Genomic DNA, 17,014 nt, shown 5'->3' on the forward strand with positions numbered 1-17,014 from the left:
GTTAGTGGCCAGCTCAAGAGACCATGCCTTGTACAAACGTGCAAAAAATTCCGCTTGTATAATTGAGGCCTTGGTTGCGCACATGTTTTTTCCTAAAAAACTAGTAGGCTATTATTGAATTCAAACCGCTTGATTCCAGTTATGTTTCTCAACTTTGAAGAAGTGCTGTGACTTGATCGCATCTATGTCTCATATTATAAAACATGTTGTTCTTGATTGAAAGTTGTATAATTTTTGTCGCGTTTGCAACAGAATATTGATTAATGGTTTCATTTTCAGGTGGCTGATGGAGGAATTCCGTTGACTTGAGCTGCAATGGAGCCTGAAAGGCAGTGGAGCCAATAGAAGTAAAGCTGGTAGCTTATAGCTGACTGTAAGTTGTGTATTGTGCTCTCATTACTATTTGCCCAATTTATTATTGAAAATAAACAATAGTCTTGAGTGATCAGTAACTTGAAGACATGTTGAAATTCTAAGAGCCGGTTGCACAAAAGCCGGTTAAATTGTAACCGTGATTAATTTCACGAGAATCAATCAGAGAAGCAGTCTTATCAAATAGGTCTTCTCTGATTGGCTCTCGTGAAATTAATCACGGTTAAAATTTAACCGGCACCAAGAGCGTAGAATTATGTAGAAGTAAATCCGCTCATTTGGTTTATATTTCTATTTTTTTGGAGAATAAAGAATACTATTTTGTATGTTGAAAAATGCTGTGTTACTTTGTGTATATTTGTATATTATTTTGTATAATTAGGTTCAACTCAAACTTAACGCGACTGAGGTGGAGAAGAGACTACTCTAGTGGAGAGCATGTGTTTCCAAATGGTGACACTCAGACCAGTCGATTCTAGTCTCCGCGACGTCACCATTTGGAAACACATGCTCTCCACTAGAGTCCTGTCTCTTCTCCACCTGAGTCGCGTAAGTGTGAGTAGAGCCTAAATAGTATTATTTTGTATGTTTGATGATTCACTTGATATTTGGATTGAATTTGTTTCAGTTGAATTGCAAGCAATCATTATTTGTGTACCCGTCTGTTTCAACTGTGTATTCAGAGAGTAATAATTCATTCACAATTAAGTGTATTCATTATTTATTTGTCTAAGCAATGTGTTCTTTTGCAGTGTATTCAAATCTTGGAAGATGGATGACCGCGCGCTGTGAGATCTACTACATTGAGAAGACCTCATCGCCAATCTATAGCTGTGGATTACCTCATCACATCCTCATAATATTATTAATCGCAAATGGAGTTTTCTTCAGGTTGGTTCAGTGATTCTCTCTCCTTGTCAATCATGTTTGATTTTGCACTTTAATTTTTATTTTCTGCTTGATGCACAATCTAGAATGCACTGTAATTTATTGTCCGGTTGCACGTATTTCTATCAAATTTAACCGCTGTAAAATGACTCACGTTGAATTACATACGTCGTAAACGTATCTAAAACTAGCAGGTAACCCGTGCTCTGCAAGGGTCTAACTAAAAATTTGAAACTTGATTTACTGAAATCTTGAAGAATTTAAAATAGGCCTATAACCATCCTCGGTAAATTAAGAATATTATATGCTAAATTTCAAGTTGATCAGTAGAGTAGTTGAGACGTGATGATGCGTCATTCGTGAATTTTCTATCCCCTACGTGTATCTGCCAATTCTTTCCTTTATTATAATTATAGATGAGGTAAGTAGTAAATTTTAAAGGCTGTAAAATGACTCATCGCATTGTCTTCAGACTAGTTATTTTATCTATTGTCTTTGCTTCGGTTGAATGACATCATTTTACGGCGGTCAAATTTAATGGACGTGTGTGCAATCGGGGAATGATATTTGATTATGCACTTTGAATTAATTCTTGCTTGATATTAAAAATTAATTCTTGCTTGATATTAAATAGGAAGACTGAGAAAATTTTGTTTTTAAATTGTCAAAACCACAGATTTATTGAAAGTTAGAAAGATTATATTTATTGAGATTGACAATGGTCTAAAAACCGAAAACGGTCCTTCTAACTTTCAATAAATCTGTGGTTTTTGACAATTTCTTAGTCTTCTTATTTAATATGAATAATTATCACAATATCAACTTCTCAACTACACAAAAAGTCTTGCTTGATATCGTCGCTACTTGTACAGTGTGTACTGTATATAATGTATATAATAATGTTTGATTTTGCATTTTATTTGATGCTTGATAAGTTGATTGCATCTTAATATTAAACCTGTGTGATGTGGTGAAACTGGACATTAATTTAATCAATTTAAACTGAGCCTTGATGGTTCTATTAGCGCCGTCAGTCGAAGTTACTATTTATTAATATAATTTGCTAATTTTGTAAAACGTTAGGTCTTGAATTATCATTCTATACCGCTCAATAAGTCAGATTATTGGCAATTTATTATGTAGATTATCTAAACAAGTGGTGTGCCTTAACGTAACGTTAATAGAGAGCTTTTCGACGTGTCATATACTGCGGGATCGTTGCTCCCTCAATGCAGTTTAATAATAGATTGTGACGAACAAGAAAAGTAAAGTGAAGCTTAGATAGCTTTTGGGGAGTTGACAAGAATTAGGCCTATTTGGTATTTGATGTAATATCTTGGCGTCTCTATGCTATTTTTTTAATATTTTTACGTGGTTATCTTTGAAATTTTGAAGTTTATACTACGAGATTTCCTTGTCGTCGATACCGGTACTTGGAAATTTAAATTTGTTATGATGTTGCCAGGTTTTGGCGATGTATGAACGATATCATCATCACCTAGGCTTAAAATACTTCTAGAAAGTCGCCTTTGTGAAATAATAAATATGGTTTCAGATCTTTGAAAGAAGTGGTTCGGAAACCCACCCAAGTTGTGGACCCAATTACCCCTTCATCATGCTCCCCATTTTCACGCACAAGCCTGGAGGTCGTGAGAGTATCACCCTCAGCCAATCAAGTTTTCTGACTTGTAGAGAGCCAAGATATCTAGAATGACACAAGAAGTGTGTGTAATCTACCTTGGCATAACTTTCCGTGTTGTTATGAAAGTGATTCATATCCATATTATACTATGTCAATGGCTATAATATATCATTTTACCATATTAAAAACATGAAGTCCCTTTTATTTGAAACATTTCAAACAATGAAATGTTTTTAATAAAAATGTACTTCATGTTTTTATATTGTTTTAAATAATTTAAAGAAGTAGCTCATACAAATAAAGTGATCTTATTTTACCATATTATATCCATGTTGTGGTAAATATCTTCTATATTAAATCAAAACGACTTGATATTGTCAAAGCCACTAATTTATTAAAACAATTTGAGATACTAGTCTCGGTTTTTAAACTGTTATCAATCTCTGGTAAACCTCAGCATACATTTTTTGTACCGTTTAGTTTTTCTCGCGCGGTAATCTTGGATAATAGAACCTAATCTACGGCGGTTTTTTAGAATATGTATTGATAATCCCAGTACAGTATTAGTATACAATCTGTATGCTATTGTATAGTTTAACTGCGCGACGCTAATATCTCGATTTTTGAAACACTATTGTTGGTTGGGGTTGAATCCCACAAAAATCTACTTATTATTGAACAAAAATCCCAATTAAATGCTGTAAATCACCCCGAAAATTGGAATTTTCGTTTAATAATAATTATTCATTAATTAGCATTTGAACAAACGCAACTTCCAATCTTATTTCCGTTTAAAAATCGACTTGTTGAGTGAAGCTCCACCGTACTGAACTTTTTTTAGGGCCGTTTGCATAGTCAAAGCTTAAACTCGATTTAATCAGCTGGTGGCTTAAACTCAAAATGAAACACATTATAACAAACCAGACTTGATACGGATTTAATCCAGTTTAAAATGAAATTTAGTTTAAACTGTCACAGTGCAAACGGCCCTTATAGTTTATAATTAAACTTCAACTATTGACCATCAAACACACTTGCAGCCCTTTTTCAAATAATGATTTTGTGTTGAATCTATTATTTTGAGTATGTAGTTGAATTCTTAATTAGAATTGAACCGATCTGCATTGTATATTATATGGAACTGACTTTTATACTGACTATTTGGCTTTCGACATTTTGAATGATATATTGAACTTGTGTATAGTTTGGTGTCTGCCACCTTAGCATGATGACTTCACATTGACTTGACATCGACGGTTTGATTTTTTTCATCTTTTTTTGTCCCGTGTTATCTCGTCTGCTTGTTAATAGCTGCACATTAGAATCTATCAAGCACTAGTCTGAAAACTAGTTCAGATCACTGCTCTATGAAGCTTGTGCTTAAGATTCTAAGTACTTGTAAAATGTTTTGAGTTGAATGATTGCTTGATTATCTACACATAAGTGATTGGATCCTCTGCTTGAACTTGTGATGTCTAGAGCACTGAAACAGTTGGCTCTGTTTGTATTATATTGGCTCCATTCTTCCAAGTACATAGCCAGCTTTGGTTTGGTTCCCAGTCACTTTTCGACTGTGCATTTTCTCACCTCTTCTGACTCTTTCTTTGATTGACACTGTCTTGATGTACGCATCTATGCTTTTTTGAAACTCTTTCATCTTTTCTTTCTTCTATCATTTTCATCTCATCTATTTTCATCATTTCATCAATCATTGTTTTGTTTTATTTTAATCATTTTTGTTTTGTTTTCATTATTTTATTATGATTTTTCCCCGTCGTTTTTGGTGATGTTTGTAATGTAGCATGAGAGAGAGAGCACTGTCACTAGTTGCTTGAAGACGCACGTCGCTTACAAAAGTGCAAAATGAATCAAAGCTCTAAACGTTGTTACAATTTTTATATTACAGGAAAGGCAATCAATCGGCAGTCGACATTGATGAATTACGACCGAGACTATAAACTGACTGAGACAATAAATGTAGACATTTATCATTTTATGTTTTTTCATTCATCTTATTATTTTCGTTTTATGATTTCTTCATTTGTAATAAATTAAATGTTATTAGTTTTGGTTTCATCATTTTATTTTTGTTTTATCATCATTATTATTTTATTTCATTCATCATCATCATTATTAGATAGATATTGGAGTTCCAGAGTGGACTTTACTCATTTCATCAAAACTTGACCTTATTGGTTATGGTTTCCGAAAGAGTGATATTTTGATGGCTATGAATTGTTTTTAATTGTATAAACTCAATTCATAATTTTAAGTTTTTGTCTTATTCTGTGTGGACTTCAATCTCCCCCACCCTGCCTTCACTATGATTGGAGAATTTCCACAAGAAAGATTACCACACCAAAGTCTGTCATTGGTCAGGATTGTCAATGATTGTCCAACCCAGGAGGCCAACACTGATAGTAATTAGTATAGTAAACTAGTATATTATATTATTATATATTTACTATTTATAATAGTAAACTAGTATATTCATTTGAAGATAAACATTTAAGGCTCAACTGACACTTAGGCGACTCAGGTGAAGAGACTGGACTCTAGTGGAGAGCATGTGTTTCCAAATGGTGACGTCGCGGAGACTAGAATCGACTGGTCTGAGTGTCACCATTTGAAAACACATGCTCCCCACTAGAGTCGAGTCTCTTCTCCACCTGAGTCGCCTAAGTGCGAGTTGAGCCTAAAGGTGCGTACAGATATACGCGCCTCCAACACGCTCCGCGATCGCTCCGATCATGAACGTTACGGGAGATGTTAGCTCTTCTCGCGTTCCACTCTTGCTCCCCGGTCGATCATCAATCGATCTGCTCGAGTGACGTTCGATTGCGGAGCAGAGCGAAAGTATGTACGCACCTTAAGATGAATTTATTCAGACATTGACTGTGTTGTTAGCAAGATCCGGAGATTATATTTTTCCCCAAAATTATTTGATATTATGCCCCTTTATTGATTGAGATGTTGATTATTAAAAACTAATGACGTTTTGATATCATCTTTTATATTGCTCCGTGGAAAATTACTAAAGAAAATTGAAAAAAGTGAAGAGTTGATGTCATGAATTATACGGAGATTACAGATTGTCAAGTTTTATTTATCAGTGTTTCTATATTAGGGGTGTGTTCACACAGAGAGCAGTCAGGCGTTCCGAGTTCTGCGGTCCACGTGTTCTGTCTTTGGACAAAATGGCGGCGGTCGAATACAAGCGTTCTAGTTGGATTTCTCAATATTGATGATAAATTTGAGTAAACCAAGATGCTGTACTATGATTCAGAGAGGAGAGAGCTGGTATTTGTAGCTTCAGTATCAATTTAGGATGGAAATATGGTGGAGCGGTGAAGGTAGGTTCAAGATTGAGTGCCGGTTGCACAGAAGCCGGTTAAATTTTAACCGTGATTGATTCCACGAGAACCAATCAGAGAAGCCGTCTTATCAAAAAGGTCTAGGTTCTCGTGAAATATTAATCACGGTTAAAATTTAACCGGCTTTTATGCAACCAGGCTTAAGTGGGTTAAATGTAATGCATGTAATTAGATGGTGGTGAATTGTGGACCTATATCTAAATACATGCATTACATTCAAACTCTCTCAATCTTGAGGTGATTCGACGCTCCACCATGTTTACATCCTTGATAATAATATGATAAGCGTCTCTCCATCTCTCTCGTGCTAATTTAATAATATTAAACTTCAGTTTTCTAGAACGTGGAACTCTGAATGTCTGATTGCTCGCTGTGTGTACCCACCCTTCATTCTTTATTCATACAATAAGTAAATCATTAAAATGATAGGGAGAGGAAAATAAGGTAACCTTGTGTTTATACACTAATGGTATAATTTGAGTATAAGCATAGCCACCTTTAATACAGGTGTATTAGAGGTGGCTATGGTATAAGGCTAGGCACACACCAGTTAGTCAAGACACAAGACATGATCAGACACAATACTTCACATAGTTGCCTATGAAGACATGTCTAATTACAATGACTAATCAGTGTGTGTTGCGTCATAAGCAACTATGTGAAGTATTGTGACTAAACGTGTCTTGTCTTGACTAACTGGTGTGTGCCTAGCCTAAGATTGATGCTTGAATAGCAAGTAAGCGCAGACTATTGACAGAGTACTGTTAACATTGAAGAGAGAGTGGCGCACATTGGAGCGAGGCGAGGTGGCACTCTTTGGGAAGGTGTAGATTGTCAGTGGGAGCTGAGATTATTAAGTTAGTAAGCTTGCTATTTTAAAATAGGAAAAAGATGTGGAACTATTAGGATTAAAAGTGGATAAACCAGGTATACTTGAGAGTGGAATATCCAGGAGCTGATTTCTTGTAGATCGATCGGCTGGACAGTAGATTACAGGTCGGTATAATCATAGAATAGGTTTAGAATTATTTATCTATGGGAGCTGAGAATTGATAAGAATATTAGTGGAAGGCTACCACTTGAAATTACTACAGTATGAGTAGAAAGTGCCCTAGTATATATTTTATGAGAATATTACAGGGAGGCTACCACTTGGAATTACTACAGTATGAGTAGAAAGTGCCCTAGTATAATATATTTTATGAGAATATTACAGGGAGGCTACCACTTGGAATTACTACAGTATGAGTAGAAAGTGCCCTAGTATATATTTTATGAGAATATTACAGGGAGGCTACCACTTGGAATTACTACAGTATGAGTAGAAAGTGCCCTAGTATATATTTTATGAGAATATTACAGGGAGGCTACCACTTGGAATTACACAGTATGAGTAGAAAGTGCCCTAGTATAATATATTTTATGAGAATATTACAGGGAGGCTACCACTTGGAATTACTACAGTATGAGTAGAAAGTGCCCTAGTATATATTTTATGAGAATATTACAGGGAGGCTACCACTTGGAATTACTACAGTATGAGTAGAAAGTGCCCTAGTATAATATATTTTATGAGAATATTACAGGGAGGCTACCACTTGGAATTACTACAGTATGAGTAGAAAGTGCCCTAGTATATATTTTATGAGAATATTACAGGGAGGCTACCACTTGGAATTACTACAGTATGAGTAGAAAGTGCCCTAGTATAATATATTTTATGAGAATATTACAGGGAGGCTACCACTTGGAATTACTACAGTATGAGTAGAAAGTGCCCTAGTATATATTTTATGAGAATATTACAGGGAGGCTACCACTTGGAATTACTACAGTATGAGTAGAAAGTGCCCTAGTATAATATATTTTATGAGAATATTACAGGGAGGCTACCACTTGGAATTACTACAGTATGAGTAGAAAGTGCCCTAGTATATATTTTATGAGAATATTACAGGGAGGCTACCACTTGGAATTACTACAGTATGAGTAGAAAGTGCCCTAGTATATATTTTATGAGAATATTACAGGGAGGCTACCACTTGGAATTACTACAGTATGAGTAGAAAGTGCCCTAGTATATATTTTATGAGAATATTACAGGGAGGCTACCACTTGGAATTACTACAGTATGAGTAGAAAGTGCCCTAGTATATATTTTATGAGAATATTACAGGGAGGCTACCACTTGGAATTACTACAGTATGAGTAGAAAGTGCCCTAGTATAATATATTTTATGAGAATATTACAGGGAGGCTACCACTTGGAATTACTACAGTATGAGTAGAGAGCTGGTATTTGTAGCTTCAGTATCAATTTAGGATGGAAATATGGTGGAGCGATAATGGTAGGTTCAAGATTGAGTGCCGGTTGCACAAAACCCGGTTGATTTTAACCGTGATTAATTCCACGAGAACCAATCAGATAAGCCGTCTCATCAAAAAGGTCTAGGCTCTCGTGAAATATTAATCACGGTTAAAATTTAATCGTGATTAATTCCACGAGAACAAATCAGAGGAGCCGTCTTATCAAGAAGGTCTTCTGTGATTGGTTCTCGTAAAATATTAATCACGGTTAAAATTCAACCGGGCTTATGTAATTAAATGTAATGGGTGTTAAATGTAATGCATGTAATTAGATGGTGGTGAATAATGGACTTCCATTTAAATACATGCATTACATTCAAACTCTCTCAATCTTGAGGTGATTCGACGCTCCACCATGTTTCCATCCTTGTTAATGATATAATAAGCGTCTCTCCATCTCTCTCGTGCTAATTTAATAATAATGAACTTCAGTTTTCTAGAACGTGGAACTCTGAATGTCTGATAGCTCTGTGTGTGTATACACCCTTCATTCTTTATTCATACAATAAGTAAATCATTAAAATGATAAGGAGAGGAAAATAAGGTAACCTTGTGTTAATACACTAATGGTATAATTTGAGTATAAGGCTAGGCACACGCCAGTTAGTCAAGACAAGACATGATCAGACACAATACTTCACATAGTTGCTTATGAAGACATGTCTAATTGCAATGACTAATCAGTGTGTGTTGCGTCATAAGCAACTATGTGAAGTATTGTGACTGATCTTGTCTTGTCTTGACTAACTGGTGTGTGCCTAAAGCTGCGTACACATACTTGTGCTTCCAACCCGCACCGAGCACGCTCCTCCCTCGTACCGCCCACGTACCACCATCGCACAGCAATCGCTCCGCCTCCGCTCTCTACTCGCACCGATCATGAACGTTACGGAAGATGGTAGATCTTCTCGCGTTCCCCGGTCGAACCATTGTTGCTCGCCGGTCGATCATCAATCGCTCTGCTGGAGTGACGTTCGGTCTTGGAGCGGAACGAAAGTCTGTACGCACCTTATGATTGATGCTTGAATAGCAAGCAAGCGCAGACTATTGACAGTACTGTTAACATTGAAGAGAGAGAGAGTGGCGCAAATTGGAGCGAGGCGAGTTGGCACTCTTTGGGAAGTGTAGATTGTCAGTGGGAGCTGAGATTATTAAGCTAGTATGCTAGGCATTTTATACTAGGAAAAATAAGTAGAATTAGATTAGATATTTATTAAGCCATAAACAATACAAGAAAGTACAGGCCAAGTCAATATTTACAATTTAAAAAAGTCAAAAGACAATATTTACAATAAATTGTAAAACAATACACAAAATCTATAAAAGATATCACAAAAATTTAACATATATTATAAGTAGATAAACCAGGTATACTGAAAGTGGACTATCCAGGTGCTGATTTCTTGTAGATCGTCGAGTGGACAGTAGCTTACAGGTCGGTATAATCATAGAATAGGTTTAGAATTATTTCTTTATGGGAGCTGAGAATTGATAAGAATATTATTGGAAGGCTACCACTTGAAATTACAGTATGAGTAGAAAGTGCCCTAGTAGCCTATATATTTTATGAGAATATTTCAGGGAGGCTACCACTTGGAATTAATACAGTATGAGTAGAAAGTGCCCTAGTATATATTTTATGAGAATATTACAGGGAGGCTACCACTTGGAATTGCTACAGTATGAGAAGAAAGTGCCCTAGTATATATTTTATGAGAATATTACAGGGAGGCTACCACTTGAAATTACTACAGTATGAGTAGAAAGTGCCCTAGTATATATTTTATGAGAATATTACAGGGAGGCTACCACTTGGAATTACTACTGTATGAGTAGAAAGTGCCCTAGTATATATTTTATGAGAATATTACAGGGAGGCTACCACTTGGAATTACTACAGTATGAGAAGAAAGTGCCCTAGTATATATTTTATGGAAATATTACAGGGAGGCTACCACTTGGAACTACTACAGTATGAGTAGAAGGTGCTCTAGTACATATTTTATTATGATGAAGTAAGTTATTGTCCCCGCAGTCAGCAAAGTGATATCTAATTACAGAGATAAGTTGAGCGAAGTAATAATATGCTCGAGGGTCAGCTCTGTTTTGAGATAGGCCTACCGGTAGTTGATGAATGATATAGAATCATTTGCCCAGTGGTTCGCAATCCCCTTGAAACAATATTCTTCAATTCCTCCCTGTGTAGGCCTACTAATACGCACAAGCTTGTGTGAGACTGGAGAAAGATGGTTGGACCCCATTGTATTGATAACCATTTAGTTTATGTTTCCATACCTTGAAAAATTAGTATGCGGTATTGGAATATATGGTAGCTCCTAGACTAGGAAAATGATGGGTGGACTCCCTTGATGACCACCCAGTGTCTGTTCCTAGACCCTGGAAATTTGAATATGATAGCTCCTGAAATTGTGACCTAAACTGCTCCCTATACCAAGGCTGAAATGTGCCTATGATTCCATCTGCCCGATATGAATACTAGCCTACATTCCCTGCTATAACCCAGTATTTACCCTTTTCTGTGGTACCTGTGTATTGCAGAAACCTAACCTCACTTTTTAAGACACTCAGGCCGTTTAGGAGATATTTAGTTGCTTGAGTTGATTCAAGTCAGTGTTTGGACCTATATAGAAACTTTTAAATCTTGAAGATGCCTGGTACTGAATTCTACATCAGGAAAACCCAGTATTTACCAATTGCTGTAGTTCCTATGAATTGCAGAAACCCCCATACAAGGAGGAGCTAGATTTGGGTAGAATTTTCAATTCCTATTGATTTGCATCTCTTCATCTTTATTTGTAAAACATTCTGAAGGATATTGGAATTTGATTTTCCATTTATAATATTTTGAAAGAGTCTTTAAAGCGGTTTAAATGCGTTATCTTTTCACCATTGGAGCTTTTCTTCAAGCATAGGAATCTTGAATTTGCCGCCATTTTTGGTAAAAAATGGCATTTTTTTGAGGTTATGTTTTCCTGAATGATTGTAGTGTAGATAATCGAGATAAAATTGATAAATTCAAACCAAATAATAGAATAAACTAACAGATGGATATAAAAATTGATAGAACTCACGAAATATAAATGATATGAACACCGACTGAAAACGGAAACTGTTGTTTCCGGTAACGGTGTAGTAACGGCAACGGTAACAACCTAAAAGGGGAAATGTTTATTAATTTTTCAAAGGCAATAAAAGATAGGTTTTTACCCTTGAATCACAATGTAGAGGTATTATTTTGAGTTTCTCGATAATTTTCCATGATGAACAGAGATTACACACGTAGGCTATCTGCTCCACGATTATACGCCTCTACTTTCTAGCCGTTACTGCTTAGTAATCTCACAGAACGGCACTGATCGTACAAAGACGTTACCTGCGCATATGCATTACAATGTTGTGTTGAGTACAGATTCTCTTTTCATTAGAGGAATTCAGTAAAGTTTTGATGATTTTCCAAAAATAAATAGACTATTTGCATTAAAAGTTTAAGAAAAAATACTCCAAAAATATCTCATATCGATAATAGTCAGAAACATGTTAATGTTCACTCACATTTCAGACATCATTCCGTCAGGAATATGAACTCATCAACGATAATCTCAATCATAAATCAGAAATATTCAATAATTTCATGAACTTTTCTGTTGTAAATAGTTCAGATAAATAGTATTTAATGAATGAACATGGAAGGGTTGATCATATGAATTGAGTTTAGGAGCATTTCTTCTTGGGTTGTTGGTAGCACTGATTTTCATGGCGGCTATTTCAATTTGAATTTGAATAGTAACTCCCCCACCAGAAACCTTGAAACCATCAAAATAATTGCATTGCAATTTATTTTTTGAGCAAAATTGACTCGGAGCACTCTATTGACATACATAAGGCATTTGACGAGAAATCACATCAAGGAGATCTCTTCAAACTGTCAAAATATCGATACTGTACCTTGAATACAGTATTGAGTCGATTTTTGAAATCTCTTTTTGAAAACTTTGAAATATGGTTATAATAATTATAAAATTATCCAGAACCCTCAAAATATGATAGGGGTTCCACAGGGTTGCTCCCTCGCACCCCTCCAATCCATAGTTTTCCATTTTTAAGTAGGCATCTTTCACGTTTGTAGCATAGGCACACCACTAAAGATATCTTCACAAACTAATTTAAAGGGTTTTACAATCCTTGAAGATTCAATCAAGTCAATTGAGCTAGTTGACAACATGTAATCCTCCAGGAAAAAGCTAACCTTTTACGAAACGTTTTGTTCACAGTTTCACTGATCGTAGTCATCAATGAGCAGCCATCATGATGCACAGAGGACCAATCAAGCAGCCGTCTTGGATGCACAGAGGACCAATCAAGCAGCCATCATGGATGCACAGATGACCAATCAAGCGGCCATCTTGGATTAATCCTACATGAAGCAGTTCCAACACTTCAGATAAGTTCTTCAATCTTAGTTCTTTTCTGACAATAAAAAATAATGTCTACATCAAAATATATAGGAACATTATTAGTTTGATTCCACCATACCACGAGGAAAACGACATGGACTAGATTTCAAAGTAAAATTCTTAGGAGCCACCAGCAACAAGCTAAAGTAATAATTATTATTCATCTTTCATTCAAAAATGAGAGAAAAAATACAATAAGTATAGTAGAATGATTTCTGTCATAGTTAAATGCAAAATATTGAAATAATTATTCAGAAGTTGAAGGAATTTCTGCAAGATCTGAGTATGTGAATCTATATACTCATCATCACTTTTCTATGATTATTATATTCAACTCTATCTTGATAAGCTCAAGGATATAATTGAGCTTATATCTTGAGCTCATTATCATGCTATAGCATGATAATGAGCTCTTAAAGACTGTTATCACCAGTAACCCACAGCCTTTTGTATGGCTTTGCCAGGGTACAATTCATATTATTACCTGCCGTAAGAGTAGGTATTTATGATGAATGCTTTTACAATATTATCTACAAGTTTTGTTCTAACTGAGAGTAGCCTAATATTGGAAAACTGTGGAAATTATTATGGATCTCTATTGTAATTTGAGTTATTTTTGAGAGTAAAGTGTGAAGTATTTAGCTCAAAAATGTCTAGTTTCATTCAACATTTAGACTTTTCAAATAATTATTATTAAGTTACTGTTCTAGATTTTCTAATTTCAGATTCTAATAGTATCTATTTGATTCAAAATTTGCTCGTTTATCTGAGTATTGAAGAGTGTAAATTGTAAGTTATTTTGAAAAGTGAAAGTGACATAACCAACATTTTGATTTGGACAGTATAATATAAATTGGAAATGGGACAGTTTTGGGCATGAGCCTGTTGTGCCTTTCCTAATGTTAAGTATTTCTACACAATGTGATGGATAAATGTGATGATGAATATTTTATTTGGCGAAGGAACTCTTTTCCAGTTAGTTCTACCAAAATTCTTCTAATATATAATATAATTTATGATTGGATTTCTGTTGTCATTTAAGTTATTTTATTTGGGGAAGAAAGCCTTCGGCGTTGTTCCACCAAAATTTCTTCTAATATATAATGTAAGATGCGATATTCTATAAAGATTCACAATATATTCATGTGAACTCAAAAACATTTCAATGCTGATTTTCGTATATGTTTACAATATTTGAGATGAAATTAGTAGAATTGATGGTGATGTTGTGAAATCTCTCCATAATAAAAAACAAAGATATTGTCAAATTTCACTAAAAATGATTTTTTTTAATGAAATTTAATTTTTATTTTTAGTGAAATTTGACAATATCTTTGTTTTTTTATTATTTTAATATTTGAGATGAGTTGTATATTATATCATACCGTAATGTTCTTCCTGAGAGAGGGATACAGTTCATTTAAAAATGAGATAAACCTTACTTAGTATTTGTACTCAAGTCTAGAGGAAATGAACTGACTCTGATTTGATTTCAACAGTGCAGAATGGAATAGAACAGCTGCATCTGTTCAATGGTTGGGAGGGCGAAGCTAGGGCTGAGCTGGCCCCTCTCTTCAAATTGACCCTCAGAAATTTATTATCCTTATTTAAAGAGTTTGACAAATTCTGATTCGATTTTGACAGCGCAGAATAGAACAGCTGCATTTATTCAATGGTTAGGAGGGCGAAGCTAGGGCTGAGCCGGCCCCTCTCTTCAAATTGACCCTCAGAAATTTATTATCCTTATTTAAAGAGTTTGACAAATTCTGATTCGATTTTGACAGCGCAGAATAGTATAGCTGCATCTGTTCAATGGTTAGGAGGGCGAAGCTAGGGCGCAGCCGGCCCCTCTCTTCAAATTGACCCTCAGAAATTTATTATCCTTATTTTAAGAGTTTGACAAATTTACGACAGAGCTTGAGTTAGTGGTCCAGTCCCGACTTAACATTAAACACTGGTGTGCCTTTTCAATGCTTGCTACCATCGGACTCCCGAATTATTGGAGCAATCCCAATAATTGATAGAGAGTTTTTGGTAGAGAGTTAGTGGGGAGGATATTTTTAATATTCTTCCCAAAGAATGGACATTGATATGTCCAAAGCTCCGCCAATTTATGTAGATGCATAACAATATAATTATCTATAATTATTATATTACAAATTACTTTTTCATATCATATACAGTTCAATAATTATTTTCTTAGTCTATATTATGTAAATTCATCTATAATTTTGCTGTATTGTAAGCTATTGTATATAAGTGTATAAGCCAGTATATATTGTAATCTACATAAATAAAGTACTCAATCAATCAATCAATCCCAACTAGGAATAATTCATTCTTAAGAGTAATTCAGTACCGTTGTAAGTGATGAATAGGCCTACTTATTATTGGATAAGAGTTTGATAGATCGTTAACTTATCCTATACTGTAATCCAGTTCCGTAATGATAGAGAAACAAAAGCGTAAGTAGATATCCCATGGTATAGGGCGTTTATGTCGCAACTTTTACTGTTATCTCAAGCCGATTACTGTTGATTATTGTCGAATTTTACTGTTTTGTTGGGAGCGTGAGAGTGTATGAACGGCACAATATGAGAGACTACCAGTGTCACACAGCTTCACAGGAAAGAATTACACGAACTATCGGCTTGAGATAACACGGTAAAAGTTGCGACATTAACGTCCTATGCCATGGGATATCTACTTATGCTATTGTTTCTCTATGGTACCTTACAGTTGTCAGTGATGAATACTTATTTTTGGATGAGAATTTAATGTAGATCGTTAATTTATCCCAAATAAAATCAATTAATATATATGGGGACACTCTACTGTTGAGAGCACCAGAACTATCAAAATATATTGATAGTATCAAGTTGCAGTATTTTTATAAAACTGGAACCAATGCACTGATGCACGGGAATAGAAACTAATAACTAACTAAACTAGTTACGGTAACTAACCAACTAATATTAACTCACTAACTAATAACAAAAGCTGAAATAACATATGCTGGGACCCGATACTATCAATATTTTAATATATCTCACTTTGACTGCCGATGTATTCTCTTGAAAACAGAGTTAGTTAAAAAGTTACAGTTGAAGAGTTGATTATTTGAGAGTAGCATTCGCCAATGATGTCATGGAAAGCATATAATATATTTTTAAACAGTTATGCACTTACTATATTATAGTGAGTGCATAACTGTTCAAAAATAGACTCATCTAGAAGTCTGCAGTCCTCAAGAATTTGAAATTTGTTGAGTTTCAGCTAAGATTATTTGAAATCAATGGTTTAAATTGATGTGTTATTGTTTCATTGCGATTTCCATGCTGTTGTGTCTAATAAATAACTGTATTCTCTTACAGCATCACTTCATCTCAAGAGGATGAAAACTTGATTTTTTTTTTGAAAAATGAGGAACAATATTTTCCATATTGTGTTTCTGGTATGCTTTCAAGATATATGTATGAGGCGGATCTCTACATCAATCTCAAAGCAAAATCATCATCATTATTATCACTATTATCACTATGGGGTAATTCATCTCAACAAAATATGGACAGGGTGTTTAAGATTCAAAAGAAGGCACTCAGATGTATAGAGAAAGTGAATAGGTTAGACTCTTGTAGGCCTTTATTTAAAAAGCTTGGTCTATTAACTGTGCCATCTTTGTATGTATATGAAGTTGTAATGCATGTGAAAACGAGTGGTGTGATCCAGAATTCAGATGTTCATGAGTATAATACGCGAAACAGAGCAGATTATCATATAATGGGTCACAATAGTAGGTTATTTGAACAAAAACCAGATTATATTGGTAGGAAATTTTATAACAAGCTACCTCAAATCTTGAAAAGTAATGATGATTTGAAGATTTTCAAAAAACA

General features: G+C 34.9%; 1 long non-coding RNA gene across 1 annotated transcript; it reads left to right on the top strand.

Moving 5' to 3' along the window:
- The first annotated feature begins 274 nt into the window (after positions 1 to 274).
- LOC111044301 lies at positions 275 to 5,172 on the top strand. Its single transcript, XR_005572865.1, has 3 exons — positions 275 to 373; positions 1,125 to 1,263; positions 4,809 to 5,172. It is a non-coding gene; the product is annotated as an uncharacterized LOC111044301 (long non-coding RNA).
- Positions 5,173 to 17,014: the final 11,842 nt, after the last annotated feature.

This window comes from Nilaparvata lugens, chromosome 14 (assembly GCF_014356525.2).
Source record: "Nilaparvata lugens isolate BPH chromosome 14, ASM1435652v1, whole genome shotgun sequence".
Lineage (NCBI taxonomy): Eukaryota > Metazoa > Arthropoda > Insecta > Hemiptera > Delphacidae > Nilaparvata > Nilaparvata lugens.